The sequence below is a fragment of the Macaca fascicularis genome, chromosome 8 (assembly GCF_037993035.2).
Source record: "Macaca fascicularis isolate 582-1 chromosome 8, T2T-MFA8v1.1".
NCBI lineage: Eukaryota > Metazoa > Chordata > Mammalia > Primates > Cercopithecidae > Macaca > Macaca fascicularis.
The window spans coordinates 117,821,957-117,843,425 of record NC_088382.1 but is presented as its reverse complement, the minus strand read 5'-3'; the positions used below and the strand labels follow the sequence as shown (position 1 = coordinate 117,843,425).

Below are 21,469 nucleotides of genomic sequence, written 5' to 3'. Positions count from 1 at the left end.
CTTTCCTTTCTTTCTTTCCTTCCTTCTTTCTTTCCTTCTTTCTTTCCTTCTTTCTTTCCTTCTTTCTTTCCTTCTTTCTTTCCTTCTTTCTTTCCTTCCTTCTTTCCTTCTTTCCCTCTTTCCTTCCTCCTTTCCTCCTTTCCTCCTTTCTTTCTTTCTTTCTTTCTTTCTTTCTTTCTTTCTTTCTTTCTTTCTTTCTTTCTTTCTTTCTTTCTTTCTTTTCTTTCTTTTCTTTTCTTTTCTTTTCTTTTCTCTTTCTTGAGAAAGGGTCTTGTTCCATCGCCCAAGCTGGAGTGCAGTAGTATAATCACAGCTTACTGTAGCTCTAATCACCGAATGGGTTCACCTTGCCCACTACCCAGACAGAGCCAATTTCTCAAGACAGGGGAATTGCAACAGAGAAAGAGTAATTCATGTATTGCTGGCTGTGTGGGAGATCAGTTTTATTATTACTCAAATCAGTCTCCCCGAGCATTTGGGGAGCAGAGTTTTTAAGGACAACTTGGTGGGTGGGGGAGAAGCCAGTGAGCTTGGAGTGCTGATTGGTCAGAGATGAAATCATAGTGAGTCAAAACTGTCTTCTTGTGCTGAGTCAGTTCCTGGGTGGGGGGGCCACAAGGTCAGATGAGCAAGTTGATTGATCGGGGTGGTGCCAGCTGATCCATCAAGTACAGGATCTGCAAAAGATCTCAAGCACTGATCTTAGGAGCATTTTAAGGAGGGTCAGGATCTTGTAGCTTCCAGCTGCATAACTCCCAAACCATAATTTCTAATCTTGTGGCTAATGTTAGTCCTACAAAGGCAATCTAATCCCCAAGCAAGTAGGAGGTCTGCTTTGTGAAAGGAATGTCTTTGTTTTACACTATAAACTAAATTTTTCCCAAAGTTAGTTCGGCCTACACCCAGGAATGAACAAGGACAGCCTGGAGGTTAGAAGCAAGATGGAGTCAATTAAGTTAGATCTCTTTCACTGTCTCAGTCATAATTTTGCAAAGGTGGTTTTGTAGCCTTTAATTTCTGGGCTCACGCAATCCTCCTGCCTCACCTTGGCCTTTCAAAGTGCTGGGATTATAGGCATGAACCATCATGCCCAGCCTGGACCTAATTTAAAAAAACAATTTTTAAAAATTACATTTATGAGACAATTGAAAATATTTGTAAGAATATTTCTGATGTTTAAAAATTATTTGCTGAGATAATGATATTGAGATATTTGAAGAAAAATATGCATAGATACATACATTCATATATAAACACACACACACACTGAAATATTTGCAGATAAAATTATATGAGACTCAGAATTAACTTCTAAATATTTTAGGGGAGGGGTAGAAAAGAATGTGGGTATTTAAATGAAACAAAATTGGCTATGAGTTGCTAACTGCTAGATTGTTGAAACTGTGTAATATATACTGTCTCATTTGTACCCAAGGGATTTTAATTTATGGAGGTGACTAAGTGCTGGCACAAAAAGGCTAAAGCCATGGAAAGATTTTTATTACTTAATTTTCTGAAAGGAGGGGGCATGTTATGCCACACAGGGCCATAGGGGAAGCACCAGTGTGGTCAGGAGGCAGAAGACAGGAGCAAGAGAAAAATCTAGCCCAGAGCCTTTATTTGGGGTTTCCATGGAAAAGGCAAAGTATAGCAGAGTAAACAGCTTAAGACTGGCCACTTTGAATAATTCTGGTGGGCTCCGAGCTATAGAGATGGTCTCTAGTTGACTGGTACCTGGCCTTGGGATGATTTTGAGCAGGGGAAATATTGGCTTAATGCATGAGAAATAAAGAGATGGTTGGTTTACATATAAGAGTCATGCTCCCAAGTAAGTTGTTTATGACCTTTAAGTATTAACAGGTCTCGGCTGGGAGTGGTGGCTCATGCCTGTAATCCCAGCCCTTTGGGAGGCCAAGGCAGGCGGATCACCTGAGGTCGGGAGTTTGTGACCAGCCTGACCAACGTGGAGAAACCCCATCTCTACTAAAAATACAAAATTAGCAGAGTGTGGTGGCGCATGCCTGTAATCCCAGCTACTTAGGAGGCTGAGTCAGGGGAATTGCTTGAACTCAGGTGGCGGAGGTTGCAGTGAGCCGAGATCATGCCATTGCACTCCAGCCTGGGCAACAAGAGTGAAACTCCATCTCAAAAAAAAGAAAAAAATAAAGAATTAACAGGTCTTGGGAAGGGCAGTCTCTCCCCAGGTATGTAAGGCCCCAAATGCCAGAGCATTGAGAACACAGGAAAGAAAATATAGATAAGAAAGTTGGTCTGTGCTGGGCGCAGTGGCTCATGCCTGTAATCCCAGCAGTTTGGGAGGCTGAAGCAGGTGGATCACTTGAGGTCAGGAGTTTGAGATCAGCCTGACCAATATGATGAAACCCTGTCTCTAATAAGTACAAAAATTAGCTGGGTGTGGTGGTACATGCCTGTAGTCTCAGCTATTTGGGAGGCTGAGGCAGGAAAATCGCTTGAACCTGGGAGGTGGAGGTTGCAATGAGCCAAGATCACACCAGTGCACTCCAGCCTGGGCAACAGAGCAAGACTCCATCTCAAATAAAAAATTTTAAAAAAAAAGTTTGTCCTGTGATAAATGTATGCTAAATAGATAAAGAACCTAAGAAAACACAGACCACATACATGATGTACATTATACTGTTTTCTCTAGTATTATATATTTTGAGATTTTTCAAAATAAAAAGTTTTTAGTAAACTAGGAAGAGCATTAGATAGCATGAGTGGACTGTGTTTCCAAAGAGCGTTACAATAGCACCCATTATATTGGGAAAAACTCTCAAGCCGCATCTTTCCTCCACTCTCACACCAACCACAACAATCAATACAGAAGACTGCCATGATCAAATATGTGTATGGGTTTCTCCTCCCAACACCAAGCAGCAGACACTAGCTAGATGTCCTCCAATTCAATTCTGACACTGTTTACCTGGAGAGAGTGTCAGGTTCCACAGGCCAGGGTCTCAGTTCACAAGACTGCACCTGCTCCCTTCAGACACCAGTCTCAAATCTGAGCTTCTGGAACTTCTGACCTGTTGCGGGAAGCCAGGGACCCCAAACGGAGGAACTTTTGAAGCCGTGACAGAAGAATATAAATTGTGAAGATTTCATTGACATTTATCACTTCCCCAATCAATACTCTTATAATTTCCTATGCCTGTCTTTAATCTCTTAATCCCGTCATCTTCATAAACTGAGGATGTGTGTCGCCTCAGGACCCTATGATGATTGCATTAACTGCACAAATTGTTAGTAAAGCATGTGTGTTTGAACAATATGAAATCTGGGCACCTTGAAAAAAGAACAGGATAACAGTGATGTTCAGGGAACAAGGGAGATAACAAGGGAGCCAGGCAGGACAGAGCCATATTTCTCTTATTGCCAAAAACGGGTTAGAGAAATATCGCTGAATTCTTTCCCCAGTAAGGAATATTAATAAGTAACAGCCCTGGGAAAAGAATGAATTCCCGGGGAGGCCTCTAAAATGGCCGCTCTGGGAGTGCCTACCTTATACAGTTGTGGACAGGGATGAAACACGCCCTAGTCTCCTGCAGCACCCCCAGGCTTATTAGGATTAGGAAATTCCTGCCTAGTAAATTTTAGTCAGACCAGTTGTCTGCTCTCAAACCCTTCTTCCTGATGTTTATCAGTAACAATGCCTGCACAGCGGGACTGGGAACCTCATTAGTAATACTAGTTTCACCCTGGCCTTGTGACCTTGCCCTGCCCATTTGCATTGTGATATTTTGTTACCCTTGAAGTGTGTGATCTCTTGACCCAAACCCTATTCATACACCTCCTCCCTTTTGAAAATTGCTAATAAAAACTTGCTGGTTTTACGGCTCAGGGAAATTACAGAACCTGCCGACATGTGATGTCTCCCCCAGACAACCAGCTTTAAAATTTCTCTCTTTTGTACTCTTTCCCTTTATTTCTCAGAGCAGCTGACACATAGGGAAAATAGAAAAGAACCTATGTTGAAATATCGGAGGCCAGTTCCCCCAATAGACCCACTGGCTTCAAGTTGGGGTTCCCATGACCCCCTCTTTGGGTTCGATTAATTTGCTAGGATGGCTCACAGAACTCAGGGAAACACATACTTACATTTGCTGGTTTATTATAAAGGATACTACAAGGGATACAGATGAAGAGATGTGTAGGGTGAGGAATGGGGAAGGGACATAGAGCTCCATGCCCTCCCTGGGCCCACTACTCTCCAGGAACCCCCACATGATCAGCTGTCCTGAAGCTCTCTGAACCCAGTTTTCTTGGGTTTTTATGGAACTTCATGACATCAGCATTCCTTCCCCCAGGGTATAGGGCAGGACCCTCTGAGGAGGGCCTTAAGACTCACGATCAGAAAGGCAGGGCAAGAGTAGAGTCCTGCCTTGGGGCAGGTGAATGGCAGGCAGGAGAAGGTCATAGGCCTGTCCCTGAAGTCTAACACACCCAATATTATTAAAAAATGACTGTAACAAGGGCTATGGGGGTTAGGAGCCAGGAGCTATAGATGAAAACCTGTATATACATATAGGTTTATATATATATAGATACACACACACACAAACACACACACACATATATATGTTTCTCGTGTAATACCCTACAAGCACAGGCAAGCAAAGCAAAAATGGACAAATGGAATCCATAAAGTTAGAAGACTTCTGCACAGCCTTCTAATTTATATATATAAATGGGTATATATATCATAACACATAACCATTTGACATGCTCTTTTGGAATATGACTGCTATGGTTTGAATGTCCTCACCAAAACTGATGTTAAAATTTAATTGCCACAGTAATGGTATTGGGAGTGGGAGTTTTAAGAGGTGATTAGTCATGAGGGCTTTGCCTAGTTCCTCTGCCAGTGAATTTGCACTAGTCTTAGTACCTATTTTGATCAATGGCAAATGTTATGCTTTGTGACTTCTGAAGCTGGGCCTTAAAAGTTATACATCTTCTATTTTTACTGCTTATAATGCACCTTCAGTGAATTCAGTCACTATGCTTTGAGGAAGCCCAGACAGCCACATGGAGAGAATTCTGTGGGGAAAAATCAAGGTCTCTGATGACAGCTACAGCTGAGTGCTGAGTTCCCAGTCAGGAATCAGCAAATCTCGCACCATATGTGTGAGACTATGTTAGACCTCCAGCCATTCCAGCACCCTCATGACACCAAGACACCTCATGAAGAAGAAAAGCTACCTAGCCAATCCCTGACTTCCTGATCCACAGAACCATGGACAAATGAACTATATTTTGTTTTAAGCAATTAAGTTTTAGGTAATTTGTTACCTAGCAATAAATACTTGAATGAAAAATCTAAGACTACCTTGCAAATAAAATTATTTCCCTATGAAAAGAAAATAAAGAACTCTAATACATGTGTAATCTTTAAGCAAATTAATGAAAATAAAGAATTTCATTTAAACACACATAAAACATTTACTTCATGATCCATGAAATTTAAGCATTCAATTTAATTCTTCTGCATATAAAGATCCAGTTTTCCCAGTATTACTTATTGAAGATACTGTTCTTTTCCTATTCTGTGTTCTTGACATCTTTATCAAAAATAAATTGACTGTAAATGCATGGGTTTATTTCTGGACTTTCTATGCTGTTTTATTGGTCTATGTATGTGTTTTTATGCCATTACCATGCTGTTTAGATGATAATAGCTTTGTAATATACTTTGAAATCAGGTAGTGTGACGCCTTGAGCTTTGTTCTTTTTGCTCGGCTGCTTTGGGTATTTAGGGTCTTTTTTGGGTCCATATGAATTTTAGGATTGTTTTTTCTATTTCTGTAAAAAACAATGTTGGAATTTTGATAGGGTGGCATTGAATCTGTAGATCACATTAGTTAGTATGGACATCTTAATTCTTCCAGTTCATGAACACCAGATATCTTTTATTTGTGTCATCTTCTATTTTTATAGTTTTTAGATAACAGATCTTTTACCTCTTTCATTAAATTTACTCCTAAGATTTTGATTTAAAAAAAAAATTTATGGGTACATAGTGGGTATATATATTTATGGGCTACTTAAGATATTTTGGTATGGCATACAATGTGTAATAATCACATCAGAGTAAATGGAGTATACACCACCTGAAGGATTTGTCATTTCTTTGTGTTACAAACATCCAATTATACTATTTTAGTTATTGTTAGATTTATAATAAATTATTGTCGACTAAAGTCACCATGTTATGCTGTCAAAGACTAGATATTATTCATTCTATCTAACTATATTTTATACTTACTATCCAACCCCACTCCCCAACACCCACAATGCTTCTCAGCATGTGACAACCCTCATTCTACTCTTTATCTCCATGAGTTCGATTGTTTTGATTTTTAGCTCCAGCAAATGAGTGAGAACATACAAAGTGTGTCTTTCTGTGCCTCACTTATTTCACTTAACATAATGTCCTCCAGTTCCATCCATGTTGTTCCAAATGATAGGATCTCACTCTTTTTTATGGCTGAATAATACTCCATTGTATATGTATACCACTTTTTCTTTATCCTTTCATGTGTTGATGGACACTTACCTAGATTCCACATCTTGGCTATTGTGAATAGTGCTGCAATAAACATTGGGTGTGCAGATATCTCTTTGCTATATTGATTTCCTTTCTTTTGGGTATACACCTAGCAGTGTGATTGTTGGATCATACAATAGATCTATTTTTAGTTTTTTGAGGACCCTCCAAGCTATTCTCCATAGTGGTGGTACTGATTTACATTCCCATAAATAGTGTATGAGGGTTCCCTTTCTCCACATCCTCACCAGCATTTGTTAATTGCCTTTCTTTTGGATATAAGCCATTTTAATGGTCATGAGATAATATCTCACTGTAGTTTTGATTGCATTTCTCTGATTATCAACAATGTTGAGCACCTTTTCAAATACCTCTTTGTGGTCTTCTTTTTAAAAATGTCTCTTCATATCTTTTGCCCATTTTTAAATCTGATTGTTAGATTTTTTACTGTAGAGTTGTTTGAGCTCCTTATACATTCCAGTTATTAATCCTTTGTCAGATGGATAATATGCAAATATTTTTCCCATTTTCTGGGTTTTCTCTTTATTTTGCTGATTGTTTCCCCTGCTGTGCAGAAGCCTTCTAACTTTATGAATCCTATTTGTCCATTTTTTGCTTTGCTTGCCTGTGCTTGCAGGGTATTACACAAGAAATATTTGCCCAAACCAATGTCCTAGAGAGTTTCCCCCAATGTGTTCTTTTATAGTTTCACAGTTTTGAGGCCATAGATTTGTCTTTAATCCATTTTGATTTGATTTTTGTACATGGTGAGAGACAGGAGTCTAGTTTTATTTTCTGTATGTGGATGTCCAGTCTTCCCAGCACCATTTATTGAGGAGACTATTCTTTTGCCAATGTATGTCTTTGGCACCTTTGTTGAAAATGAGTTCATGGTAGATGTATGGATTTGTTTTTGGTTTCTCTATTCGGTTCCATTGTTCTACATATCTATTTTTATGCCAGTACCATGCAGTTTTGGTTACTGTAATTCTGTAGTATAATTTGAGCTCAGTAATGTGAGTTTTGCTGTTTTTGCTCAGAATTGTTTTGGCTATTCTGGGTCTCTGTGGGTCCATATAAATTTTAGGATTGTTTTCTATTTCTGTGAAGAATGTCATTGGTATTTTGATAGGGATTGCAGTGAATCTGTAGATTGGCTTAGGTAGTATGAACATTTTAACCACACAATATTGATTATTCCAATCCATGAACGTGGAATACCTTTCTATGTTTTTAGTGTCTTCTTTAATTTCTTGCATCAAAATTTTATAGTTGTCATTGTAGAAATCTTTCCTTTCTTTGGTTAAGTTTATTCTTAGGTATTTTATTTTATTGTGGCTATGATAAATGGGATCACTTTCTTGATTTCTTTTTCAGATTTTTCACTGTTGGCATACATAATAGAAATGCTATTGGTTTTTCTATGTTGATTTTTATATCCTGAAACTTTATGAATTTGTTTATCAGTTCTAATAGTTTTTTGGTGGAGCCTTTAGGTTTTTCCAAATACAAAATCATATCCTCTGCAAAAGAATAATATGACGTCTTCCTTTCCAATTTGATGCCCTTTATTTTATTTCCTTCTCTTGTCTGATTTATCTAGCTAGGACTTCCAGTACTATGTCAAATAACAGTGGCAAAAGTGGGCATCCTTGTCATATTCCGGAACTTAGAGGAAAGGCTTTCAGTTTTTTTCCCATTCTGTATGATACTAGCTGTGGGTCTGTTATGTCTGTTATGTCATATATGGCTTTTATTATATTAAGGTATGTTCCTTTTATACCCAGTTTTTTTAGGCTTTTTTTGATAAAGAAATGTTGAAATTTTTCAAAAGTTTTTTCAGCTTCAATTGAAATGATCATATGGTTTCTGTCCTTCATTCTGTTGATGTGATGTATCTCATTGGTTCGCATATGTTGAACCACTCTTGCATCCTTGGGATAAATCCCACTTGATCATGGTGAATGATCTTTTTACTATGTTGTTTAATTAAATGTGCTAGTATTTTGTTGAGTATTTTTGCATCAATGTTCATCAGGGTATTGGTGTTTAGTTTTCTTTTTTTGACATGTCTTTGGTTTCAGTATCAGGCTAATACTGGCCTCATAGAATGAGCTTGGAAGGTTTTCCTTCTCTGTTTTTTTGAATAGTTTGAGTAGGATTGGTATTAGTTCTTATTTAAATGTTTGGCAAAATTCAGCCATGAAGCCATTGGCCCCAGGGCTTTTCTTTGCTGGGAGACATTTTATTACAGCTTTTTTTTGCCGTTGTTGTTATTTTGATTCTACAGTAAAAACGAAATCAACGGCCAACTCAACTGCAATTGTGCCAGTGAGAACCTCAGGAGCCTAACAGAAGATAACGCTAGGAAGGGTTCAAGGAGCTGAGCAGAGATTTTTGGCTGCCTACCACAGGTAAGATAAACTTTGAAGTTTAAATCTAACCACGTTAGAAGGACTTGGTAAACATGTTAGGCTTTCCATTGAATTAGGAATAGAGACTACATGCATCAAAAGAGCATCAAGACTAAAACATAGACTTGTCTTGACAAGGAAAAACCAGACCTCCCCAAGTTAAAAGCAATCTATCTGTAACTTAACTGCCTGCTAGAACAAGACTCACCACTTTTCAGAGAAAGATCTAGAGTCTCTGCAACCTATTACTCAAAGCATAACAATAAAAAATTACTAGACGTGATGAAATGGGAAAATGTGACTTATACTCAATAGAAGGTGACCAACCAAGGACATAGGTGTTAGAATTGGCAGAGAGAGACTTTAAAATAACTATGACAAATATGTTAAAACATCTACAGGAAAAGATGGATATAACATATAATGAAATGAGTAAATGAAGACTAAATATTGGAAAAGCAGAAATTAAACTGATTTTATTCACTGACAACATGATTCTATATGTCTCCAAAAATCTATTAGCTCCAGTAAGTGGATTCGGCAAGGCTGTAAGATACAAAGTCAGTATTTCTATATTGTTTCAATGAACAATTGGAAAATAACATTTTAAAATAATATAGTGTCAAAAATATAAAAATTTATAAGAATAAATTTAAGAAAAGGTATAAAATATCTCCACTTTCAAAATCACAAAGCAGAAAAAAAGAAATTAAGAAACCTAAATAAATATATGTATATGTCATGCCCTTGGTTGGTTGCAAGACTCAATATTGTAAAGCTGTTCTTCTCCCCTAAGTGATCTGTAAGATTGACGTATTTCTAACTCAGAATGGGTTTTTGGTGGAAATTAATAAACTAACATGGAATGTTATGTTATATGCAAATGCAAGGACCTAAGATAGTCAAAATCTTGAAAAAAGTAAAAGCAAAATGTTGGAGGACTTAGGACAACTGATTTTAAGACTTATAACACTACATTAATTAAGACAGTGTGTTATTTGCTTAAGAAAAGGCCAATAGATGAATTAAACAGAATAGAAAATCCAGAAATAGACCTTCCCATATATTCAGCCAATTGACAAATATATCAGCAATTCAATAAGGGAAAGAAAATCTTTTCAGCAAATGATGCTGGAACAACTGGATATCTGTATATTCTGACCTATATATCACAATGTATTAGAATTTTACATAAGCCAGGCTCAGTGGCTCATGCTTGTAATCTCAGACCTTTGGGACGTCCAGTTGGCAGGATTGCTTGAGTCCGGGAGTGCAAGATTAGCTGGGCAACATAGTGAGACCCTATCTTTAAAAAAATTAGCCTTAAGTGGACTGTTAATCTAAAAATAAAAGAGAAAACTATAAAGTGCCTAGAAGGAAGCATAAAGACTATTTTTGCAATCATGGAATAGGGAGTAATCTTTGGTATATAAAAAGCACTAACCATAAAAGAAAAAAAAATGATAAAATGGACTTTATCAAAATTAGAAACTTCTGCTCATCCAAAGGTACTTTTAAGAAAATGAAAATGTAACTCACTACCAAGGCTTAGCAGAATTATATTACACAGGTTGGATGTAATGAAGAGAAGGGTTTAATGAAGGTTTCTTCATTTTAGACTTCTTGCAGAAGAAAAATAAATAAATATGATAAATCTAAAAAGTGAGACTTGAGAAATGGGCAAGAGAGGTGGAAGTTTGAATACTAATGTTAACGTCATCTTACTCACATGAAAAGTGTACAGATAAATTTGACAGTTGATGGAATAATCAGTAGCAATTTCAGTATAATATTTAAAGCTAGAAAGTAACAAATAGAAATCAAAATAGTGATACAATTATTAAAACTGATAGGAAGGAAAAAGAAATAGGAAGTAAATGAGTGAACTAAATCTTTTTTTTTTTTTTTTTTTTGAGAAGGAGTCTCACTCTGTCACCCAGGCTGGAGTGCAGTGGCGCGATCTCGGCTCACTGCAAGCTCCGCCTCCCGGGTTCACGCCATTCTCCTACCTCAGCCTCCCAGTAGCTGGGACTACAAGCGCCCGCCACCACGCCCGGCTAATGTTTTGTATTTTTTAGTAGAGACGGGTTTTCACCGTGTTAGCCAGGATGGTCTCGATCTCCTGACCTCGTGATCCGCCCGCCTCGGCCTCCCAAAGTGCTGGGATTACAGGCGTGAGCCACCGCGCCTGGTCTAAATCTTTATTATCTACAGCTGGGAGTCAATAAATGATATTCAAAGTTGATAAACCACGAAAATATCAGTAAAATCATGTTATTTGGAGTCATCTGTGTAAATAATTCTGAGAAAACAAATATTTAACCTCTGAAAGACCGGTTTAGGAATGGAAAAGAACAGAGAAAGGAACTTTGCTTTTTGTTTCATGTCATTCTCTAACATTAGGGTTTTTTCCCCATGCATGTGTATATATTGACTTTTTTTTTTTAAGACAAATACGGTAGATAAATAGAAAGATAATAGGAAGGGGGAGGATAGGATGAAGAGAGGAAAACCTATATACCTAGAGGTTATCACTGCATAGTGAGATTTCAGGTGATTTTTTTTCTTCATTATACCTTTTTGTATGGCTTGGATATTTTACGAAGAGTAGGTAATATTTTTATAAACATAAGAGGAAAATAAACTGTTTCCCCTTTGTAAAAAAGAAAATCTTAAATTAAAACAAAAATAAACCTTGCTGAGTATTTTATTGCCTCCTGGAAAATAACATCTGGTGGTTTTGGAGCTATCTTGTGGGAAAACACTTTTCATAATGTCAAAGTATTATTAACTTCTCGATTTGCATCAGTATGTTACATTAAATACAAACCACTGTTCTTTCAGTGGATGAAGTCTGGAGAGTCCTCAGCCTCAAAGTGCCAGGTAGGACTGAAGAATAGTTGCCTACTACTTAAGCAGAAAGTTCTCACAATAACAGAATTGCTGTCAAATAACATTGAGTTCTTTTCAATTGCTATGGAAGTAAAGAAATCCAAAAAATACCCTTATGGCAATGTCTTTACAATTTGTACTGACATAAGCTCTTTTGGGATTCTTCTCTAAGATTAGGTTTACACCCATAATTATGTCATCATGTATGCAGAAGTGTCATTTTTTGCTCAGTTCATGTAACTTGTTTATAAGCCTGGAAGAGCAATAGTCAATGGTGATGTTCAGAGCCATCTGCCACTTAGATACCAAAACCTGTCGTAGTGTTCCCACTAGAGCTGTGATGTTGGTTCATCTATATCTTAAATTAGGTGTGTAGAGAGTAAATTTCATGCCCATAGGAATGCATTTTATAGCAAACAGAGTAGTATTCCAAAAACTAGTCATCAGGTTATCTTGGCTATTGTACATGCAGCACATCTGGGAATTATTCTCAGGAAAACATTGGGTAGAAGCTCTGACTAGTGGCTTGGACTTTGTTTGACTACTGCAAGGACTGGAAAAGAAATAAAGCACATATAAAGCTACAGTGTGTAATCTACCAAAGTTAACTCCAGGATACTAATACTGAAACCCTGATCATGAATTTTCACTGATTTTGTTAGATTATATTAATGGATTATGATACTCATTCACGAATGCCATTAAAATGTTTCCAATTATCTCATTTCTTTAGTCACAAATCTGGGCCAGGTATTTACAATACAATTTTTGTTATACATTGCATTTTCTAAAAATTGAATTTCTAAGAACATTGCTTAAAGAAATATAGCAAAATAGTTAAAAGGAGGGATTTTGAGGTCTGACAACCTGAGTTTAAATCCTTTAAGCTCCATTTGCTGTATGACTCTACTTAACACACTCAGTGTGAACCTCAGTTTTCTCATCTATAAAATGGAAGTAAATTATAAGTTATAGAGTGTTATAAAATTAAGGTGATTTATATAAATCAACTAGGGTAATGATTCCCAAGTTGTGCGCACGTTGAATATTCCTGAAGAGTTTCAAAATATATTGAGCTCTGTGTCTCATCCCAAGTAATTGTCTTTAAAATTTTTTAAGGTCCCCAAGTGATGCTACTGTGCAGGCAAGTTTGGGAATCCTTGACCTAGTGCATAATAGTACCTGCATACAGGTGCATATGATCCAAGTGTTTTATAAACGTTATCTAATTTAAATGTTTGCAACAATCCTAACAAACATGTACCATAGTATCCTCAATTTCCAAGTGATAAACTGAAATTTAGAGATATTTGGTAACAGAAGCAAAGCCAGATAGCTACTGCAGGGCAGAGTCAATATTTAAAGCCAGTTCATCTGAATCCAAAGTTTAGGCTCTCAGTTATAATGCTGTCTAGCCCCAAGAGAATTTCCTATTCGTATATTTTTCACACTCAACTGAGGTAGAGTATATTGACAATGTCAGTTTCACAAAAAGGAAAAGAAGGACCCAGAGTTAATAGTACCTACTCAGTAAGTCATAGAAACAACCCACTTTTTAATCACTTCTCACAATGGTCTCACGCTAATGGTGAGGCTGAAAGGATGGCAAAGACTACTGAGGATTGTTGCAGAGAATTGAATAAGAAGATTAGCTATGTTTCTCATTTATAAACATGTCATTTCATGTTACTAAATAGTCCTCAATCGTATTGAATTTTTAATGGGTTTTGCATTAAAACTCTCTCAAGTTTCTTTCTAGATGCATCAGGGACTCAAAAGACAAAGGTAACTTCTGAAAGTTATACTTAGCACTTACTTGTCATGTATCTTACTTGTCTACAGTAGTTATTATTTACCAAGAACTGGACTAATGTGGGTTCCAGCCATAATAATTGAAACATGGTCTATGTTCAACAAAGTCCAAGATACAAGTAATAAAACGTCACCGTATATTACCTGTGACCACATCCCTCACAGAGCCATCTTGAACTGAATTTTTGATTCCATCTACTCAGGACCAACTAGAATAACTGAGAGATGTTTTCTATTCTCTGCCATAATAGCTGGGTAACCAACTAAAGAAGAACAAAGTTGGAAGACAAATACTATCTGATTTCAGGGCACAATGGTACTCAAGATAGTACAGAACTGGCATTAAGATAGACAAACAGATCAATGGAACAGAATAGAGAGTCCAGAAATAAATCCACACATGCATAGGCAAATTTTTGACAAAGGTCCAAAGGCAATGCAATGGAAAAAGGATAATTGTTTTCAACAAATATTTCTGAAACACATGAATATGCATATATAAAAAACCTACTCTGATTCATACTCTTTACCATATACAAAAATTCACTAAAAATGGATCAAATATTTAATGTAAAACCTTAAAACTAAAAAACTTCTAAATATCAATATAAGATAAGACCTTTGAGATCTTGGGCTTTGGGTTAGACAAATATTTCTCTTTTTTGAGACAGGATCTCACTTTGTTGCCTAGGCTGGAGTGCAGTGATGCAATCACAGCTCACTGCAGCCTGAAATTCCTGGGCTCAAGTGATCCTCCTGCCTCAGCCTGCAAAGTACTGGGACTACAGGCATGCACCACCACACCCACCTAATATATTATTATTACATTATTATCTAGAGACAGGGTCTCACTATGTTGCCCAGACTGATCTTGAACTCCTGGCCTCAAGCCGTCCTCCCACCTTGGCCTCCCAAAGGCACAATCCATAAGAGAAAACAATAAAATGAAACTTAATATTTGCAAATCACGTATCTAATATGGAACTTATAGTCAGAATATAAAAAGAACTCTCAAAACTCAATAATAAGAAAACAACTCATTTGAAAAAAAGAACAGAAACTTCATCAAAGAAATATATGAATAGGAAATGAGCATATTAAAAGATGCTTAATATCATTAGTCATTAAGTAAGTGCAAATTAACACCACAATGAGATACCACTGCCCACCCAACAGAGAGTCTACAATGAAAATGACCATATCAGGTATTGGTGAGGATGTGGAACAACTGGAATTGTCATTCACCACTAGTGGAAATTGAAGTGGCTCGGCCACTCTAGAAAAACTTTGGACAGCTTCTTAAAAAGTTAAACACACACCTACTATACAATCCAGTCATTTCACTCCTAGGTATTTACACAAGAAAAATGAAACATACGTTTGAATGGAACCATACAAAGATTTGTATACGACTATTTACAGCACTTTTATTTGTAATAGCCAAAAACTGGAAATTATGCAAATGCCCCATCAACAGGTGAGTGGATCAGCGAATGTAGTATATCCATTCTTCAGGAATGAAAAGTAATGGATACATACAGCAACATGAATGAATCCCAGAATAAAAAACTAAAAAAAAAAAAAAAAGCCAAACAATAAAAGAGTAAATACTCTGTGCATAATTTCATTTATATAAAATTTTAGAGAATGCAAACTAATATATAGTGACAGAAAGCAGATCAGTGGTAGCCTGGGCTGGGGAAGGAGAGGTAGGAAGAATTAAAAAGAGGCATGAGTATTATCCGAAGCAAAATTAATGCAGAAACAGAAAACCAGATACCACATATTCTCACTTGTAAGTAAGAGCTAAACAGTGAGTACACATGGACACAAAAATGGAAACAATAAACACTGGAGATTTGGAAAGTGGGAGGGTAGGAGTGGGGTAAGGGTTGAAAAATTACCTGTTGAGTACTATGCTCATTACTTGGGTGACCAGGTCATTAGAAGCCCAAACCTCAGCATCACACAGTATACCCATGTAACAAACCTGCACATGTACCCCCTGAATCTGAAATTTAAATAAATAAATAAAAAGAAGCATAAGGAAACTTTTGGAGGTAATGGACATGTTTATCATCCATCTTGTGGTGATAGTTTTACAGGGGTATGCATACATCAAAATCTATACACTTTTTTTTACTTTATTGTAGTAAGAGCACAACATGAGACCTACCCTCTTAGCAAACTTTTAAGTGTAAAATATATTACTATGGACTATTACTTATTTTTATGCACTTAAATATATGCAGTTTGTTTTATGTCAATTATACTTCAATAAAGCTGATAAAAATAAAAATTTTAAAAAACCCTTTTTGCTTAAAGACTTTATGAAGCATTGCCAAGTATGGCGAGGATATTTTTGTTTTATATTGTTTCTTTTGATTATAAGCTGCAGTGATTTCTGATAGGGTTAGATTTCTCATTTTTCAGCAGTAAAAGATCACTGTGTTAAAAGCCTGTTTTATTATTTAAAGGCACTGCGAATATTTTAATCAATTGTCTGGGAGAAAATAAAAACTCCTTCTACCTCAAAAAAAAAAATAGCTGTATCACATATCAAAGAAGGTTGCATATAATTTTACGATGCCAATTGTTTTAAAATTCAGTAATTGGCAAGTGTATTCCACAGTTTGCAGATTTATCTCAGATATTCTGACCCATTTATTAAATCAGGCAATTACAAAAGAGCACCCCCAGTTAAAACATGCGTTCTCATGAATAAAGATATATCCGCCACACTCAAGTACATTTAATATCAGAGCTTCCATTTCTGAAGCTTTGTTTGTCCTTTTTGGCCTTTCTTTTCAAAAGGTAAATGGCACAGCAGATTCTTTAAAGACAAAGTTACATTTCAATAAGCTGGTCTTGGGATTTGTTCATGTTCTGTGCTTGCAGTTATTTATTGCTTTATAAAGGTTATAGGTAGGTAAATGTGGCTAAAGGTTGATAAAACAGAACATTTTACAGAACACCCTATTGGTTTAACATATTAAAACTTTTAGCATTTACAATTATGTTAAAGGATGAATATCTTAGAGTTATGAGACCTGAGATATTCATGGCATATCTAAATGGGAATAGATGTTTTTCAAATACTGACAGAGAAGATCCCATCACTTGCTTTTGTAATCTAGCTTATGGTAATACTATCCTAAAAGAAAGGTCTAAAAGTAAAATCCTGTTTATTCAGAATTTTGAGTAATGAGATTATAATAATTAAATATTGTGGCTTATAGGAATTGCCATATATTATATACCTGGATTTCAAATTTTTCAAATAAGTCAAATATGAAAGGCACTAAAATGAGACTCTATAATACCTAAAAAATTTTTGAAAAAAAAGATAAAGTGAGAGGAATCACTCTATCTCAATGTTAAGACCTATTATATAGCTATAGTAATCGAATGGTGTGCTATTGATGGAGGAAAATGTGGGTAGTTTGATGGAATAGAATAGAGAACCCAGAAATGGCCTACCCTATGTCAATAGCCATATCCTGGTTGTTATATTACACTTTTGCAAGCTACTGCCATTAGGGGAGACTGGGCAAAGGGTACAAGGCAAGGGATTTCTCTATATTATTTCTTACAACTGAATATGAATCTCTAATTATCAATATAAATGTTTAATTTTAAAAAGATAACAAAAATAATTTAAAAAATAAAATATGTTTCTGGTTTGTTTTAAAGTAAAATACAAGATTTTATAGCTTTGACAGGGGCTTTCATTATGAGGACGAGTTATACATAGGACTATAAAAAAGGTCTTTTTTTTTTTTTTTTTTTTTTTTGAGACAGAGTCTCACTCTGTAGCCCAGGCTGGAGTACAGTGGCACAGTCTCGGCTAAGTACACCCTCCGCCTCCTGGATTCAAGCAATTCTGCTTTAGCCTCCCGAATAGCTGGAATTACAGGCACACACCACGCCTGGCTAATTTTTGTAGTAGAGATGGGGTTTCACCATGTTGGCCAGGCTCGTCTCAAACTCCTGGCCTCAAGTGATCCACCCACCCCGGCCTCCCAAAATGCTGGAATTGCAGGTGTGAGCCACTGCACTCAGTCAAAAAGGTCTTATTATTTGAAAGTTCTAGTTAATTGGGTTTTCAATGAATGGATATTACTATACACATAATTACATTAATAAGACCTCTGGTAGTTCTGACAATTACCCCGTAATCTTTTCCAAGGGTCAGGAAGGTGAGCCTTAGTTAGTTGTCAACCTGGAAAGCTACTGGTGTCTCCATGTGCAACCTGTGTCTAGGTCATCTGTGCAGTTATCATGTAATGCAGTAAGAAAAGATATTCTTCATCAGAGCACCAGAATACTTAGATTTTGCCTGTATCTATTCCATAATCTTCAAATATATAAGTAACATTGCTAAGAATACACAAAATGGAAAAAACTCATTAAAATATTTACATGAAATTACTTTTGCACACTATGTAAGCAAGTAATCCAACCCGAAATGTTATAATGGATGTTATATTTGTGAAGGTTTGTTTTGGTTTGGTTTTTCCCTAAAGTAAGATCTTTCCTGTGTTTTAGAAGAGATTAATATTATAATAGTGAGCTGGTAAAAATGCAACACATTTTGAATTAGATAAAAAATTTTAAAACATAATCTCTTAAACTTTTAGAGCTTTATCATTTTTTTCTCCCACTCCATTCCCACTTCGACAAACTTGATTCATGCCCTCACCTCACTTGACTTGTCTGAACAATTTAAGCAGCTTAATGATTGTTTTGCCTCTGACCTATTTCTCACCTCTCACCCCTAATCCATCCTCCAGACTACCCTGGGTGATTTTCCTAATAAGCAATCTGCTCACACCCTCTCTGCTGGAAAACCAGTCATTGCTTCTGATTGCCTAAAATGCAAAGTCTAAACTTTGCTTCACATTCGAGGTCCTCAGAAATCTAGGCCCAACTTTCCTTGCTAGTCTTATACGTGCCACTCCTAAATGCCCCTTCTATACTCTGTCCAGGTTATACTTTGTGTTGTCACAACACACCATGCTTTTCCTCATGCAAGTTCTTCCATCTAGAATGTCCATCTTTGTCTCTGCCTGGTTAATTATCTCACTTCCTCACTGAAGCTGTCCTCAACATCCTAAGACAGTTCATCACTTCTTTTTGCTCTCACAGGATTGTGTATGGAATAATAACTACTATTTACTGAGCGCTTACTAGGTACCAGGCACTGTGCCTAACTAAGCATTTTACAGACGTGATCTCATTTAATCTTCCCAGCAGCCCTATGAGGTAATCTGGCCTTTTTATGGTGTCTTCTCATTCATTGTTTTCCTGTCTACATCCTCATTAGAAGAGACTAATCTTACTCATCTTATCTGAACCACCTCCTACTATAAAAGTCTGATCAAATTGGGCACTCAATAAATGTTTGTTGAGTGAATGACTATTGGACTGAATCTAGTAAAATACACAAATTCAATAGGGCACTTTAAAAAGTAACTTGTTATAGAAGATTGACTTTACCGTACTCGAATGAAGCCACAACCCTGAGAATATGCTTCCTAATCCAAGCAGCTCTCTCCTTGCCTCTGGCATGCTGCTTGATATTCCCACTGTCCTCAAAAATGCCTTCAATCTCTTTATTTTTTATTCTTACTGCCACCAACCTAGAAGAGACCCCGTCTTGTCTCTTGCTTGATCTACTCATCCACTTTCAGAATCTGTCATCTTTGTTACTTTATATCTTAGAAAAGATCCGTCCTCCTAAAATACAAGTCAGATTATATATTTCTCAGCCATATGTGGTGACTTGCACCTGTAATACTCACACTTTGGGAGGCCGAGGCGGGCAGATAGCTTGAGCCCAGGAGTTCAAGACCAGCCAGGCCACACGGCGAAACCCCGTCTCTACTAAAAAAAAAAAAAAAAAAATACAGAAATTAGCCAGGCTTGGTGGCGGGTGCCTGTAGTCCTAGCTACTCAGGAGGTTGACGTGGAGGTGATAAGGTAGAGGATCACCTGAGCCTGGGAGGTCAAGGCTGTGGTGAGCTGTGATTGTGCCACTTTGCTCTAGCCTGGGTGACAGAGTGAGAGAGACTGTCAAAAAAGAAAAAGGAAGGAAGGGAAGGGAAGGAGGGAGGGAGGGAGGGAGGGAGGGAATGAAGGGAGGGAAAGGAAAGGAAGAAAAGAAAAAAAGAAAAAAAGAGAGAGAGAGAGATTATATATTTCTCTTGCTCAAAAAACATACCTGTTCTAGAAGGAGTCTTTTCTTCCAGCCTGAATTTTGGAAATCTCTGCAGTTTGGCCCCAGATTTATCTCCCACTACATTCTAAATCGTATAGTCCAATCAACCTCAAAGAGTCCCCATTCTTACCTCTATGCCTTCATTTATTGTAATCATTCTGCCTATCCGGGCTGCCTGTTTCTCCACATTGTCTATAAAATTTCTATCTCTTCCATGATGCTTTTCTAGAACACACCAGTCAGATATAACCACTTTTTCCCCCATATGCTTATTCCACTGACAGCTTATAAGAGATATTTTGAATTTTAAACTATCTTGCATAGTCTAAAGTTAGCTCTTTGAGCAATCAAGTAGACCTTTTCAGTTAACTGCCTGCCTCATAAATGATCTCCTTTTTTGAACATGTCTTCTTCCTCATACCAGGTGAGTCCTCTCCAACTGTGCTTCTACCAGATTAGCCTCTTTCTTGGAACATAAGCAAATCAATCAGGAATGGGAACCTGATCATGCTGGGCTGGCTAGATTCTCTCTCCAGAGTCGATGTTCTTGGGACCAAAAAAAAAAAAAAAAGTTTTTAAACCTAAGTCTGTCTCCTAATGGAGGAGCTGGGAACTAGAGAATTGTTGCCCATAGCCAGTAGTGATATACCTGTGAGGGTGGGTCCCACCAGACTGACCTCTTTGTTTACATTGATATATATCTAAAGGCAGCCCTGGCTGGGCATGGTGACTCACATGCTGGGAGGCTGAGGCAGGCAGATTGCTTGAGCTCAGGAGTTTGAGACCAGCCTAGGCAACATGGAGAAACCATATCTCTATGAAAAATGCAAAAATTAGCCAGGCTGACTTGGTGTCACGTGTGCCTGTTGTCCCAGCTACTTAGGAGGCTGAGGTAGGAGGATCACTCGAGCCCAGGAATTTGAGCTGCAGCGAGCTGTGTTTGCACGACTGCACTTCAGCCTGGGTGACAAAGTGAGACCCTTGTCTCAAAACAAAACAAAACAAAACAAACAAACCAACAGAAAAAGGTAGCCCTCTAGGTAGGTGCAGCTTCAGATGCTGGGCCCAAATGTATAATGTATGCAGTGACCTTGGGTAGCCATAGCACTGTCCTTTATAGCTGAAGAGGCAGAGAAAGCTGGGCTGCTGAAAGAGCAGGATGGACCAAATATATGAGGGAAAAAACAAAGAATAAACAGAGAGAGAGAGAGAGAGAGAGAGAGAGAGAGAGAGAGAGAGACAGTACATGAGAGTATGCTGCTGTCGGTTCCTGTCAGCTTTCCTGATACTGGATATAGACCCTATAGAAACACCGTTACTTGTGTTTTTCTTGGGAAAATCCAGTATTCTTTCAATAAACTCCCTTTTTAGTTCAAGGGCAAAATGATTCCTGTTTTAGGTGTCTAATCCCTCAAGACCCAGGGTAGCTTTTTAGAGTAACTAGCAATGTCAGGCACCTGGTGGACACATGTTGAATGTAGATTGGACCACTGGTTTTTAACCTTGACTGTACATTAGCAATACCTGGGATGCTTTTAAACCTACCCATGCCTATGCTCTGGT

General features: G+C 37.3%; 1 protein-coding gene across 2 annotated transcripts in view; it reads left to right on the top strand.

The window, feature by feature from the left end:
• Positions 1–21,469, top strand: part of EIF3E (eukaryotic translation initiation factor 3 subunit E) — a 245,498-nt gene that overhangs the window by 129,830 nt on the left and 94,199 nt on the right. For both annotated transcript variants that reach the window (XM_065519531.1, XM_065519532.1), the window contains exon 2: positions 8,859–8,982. The gene's annotated coding sequence lies outside the window, so the exon portion shown is untranslated. The remainder of the gene's footprint in view (positions 1–8,858; positions 8,983–21,469) is intronic.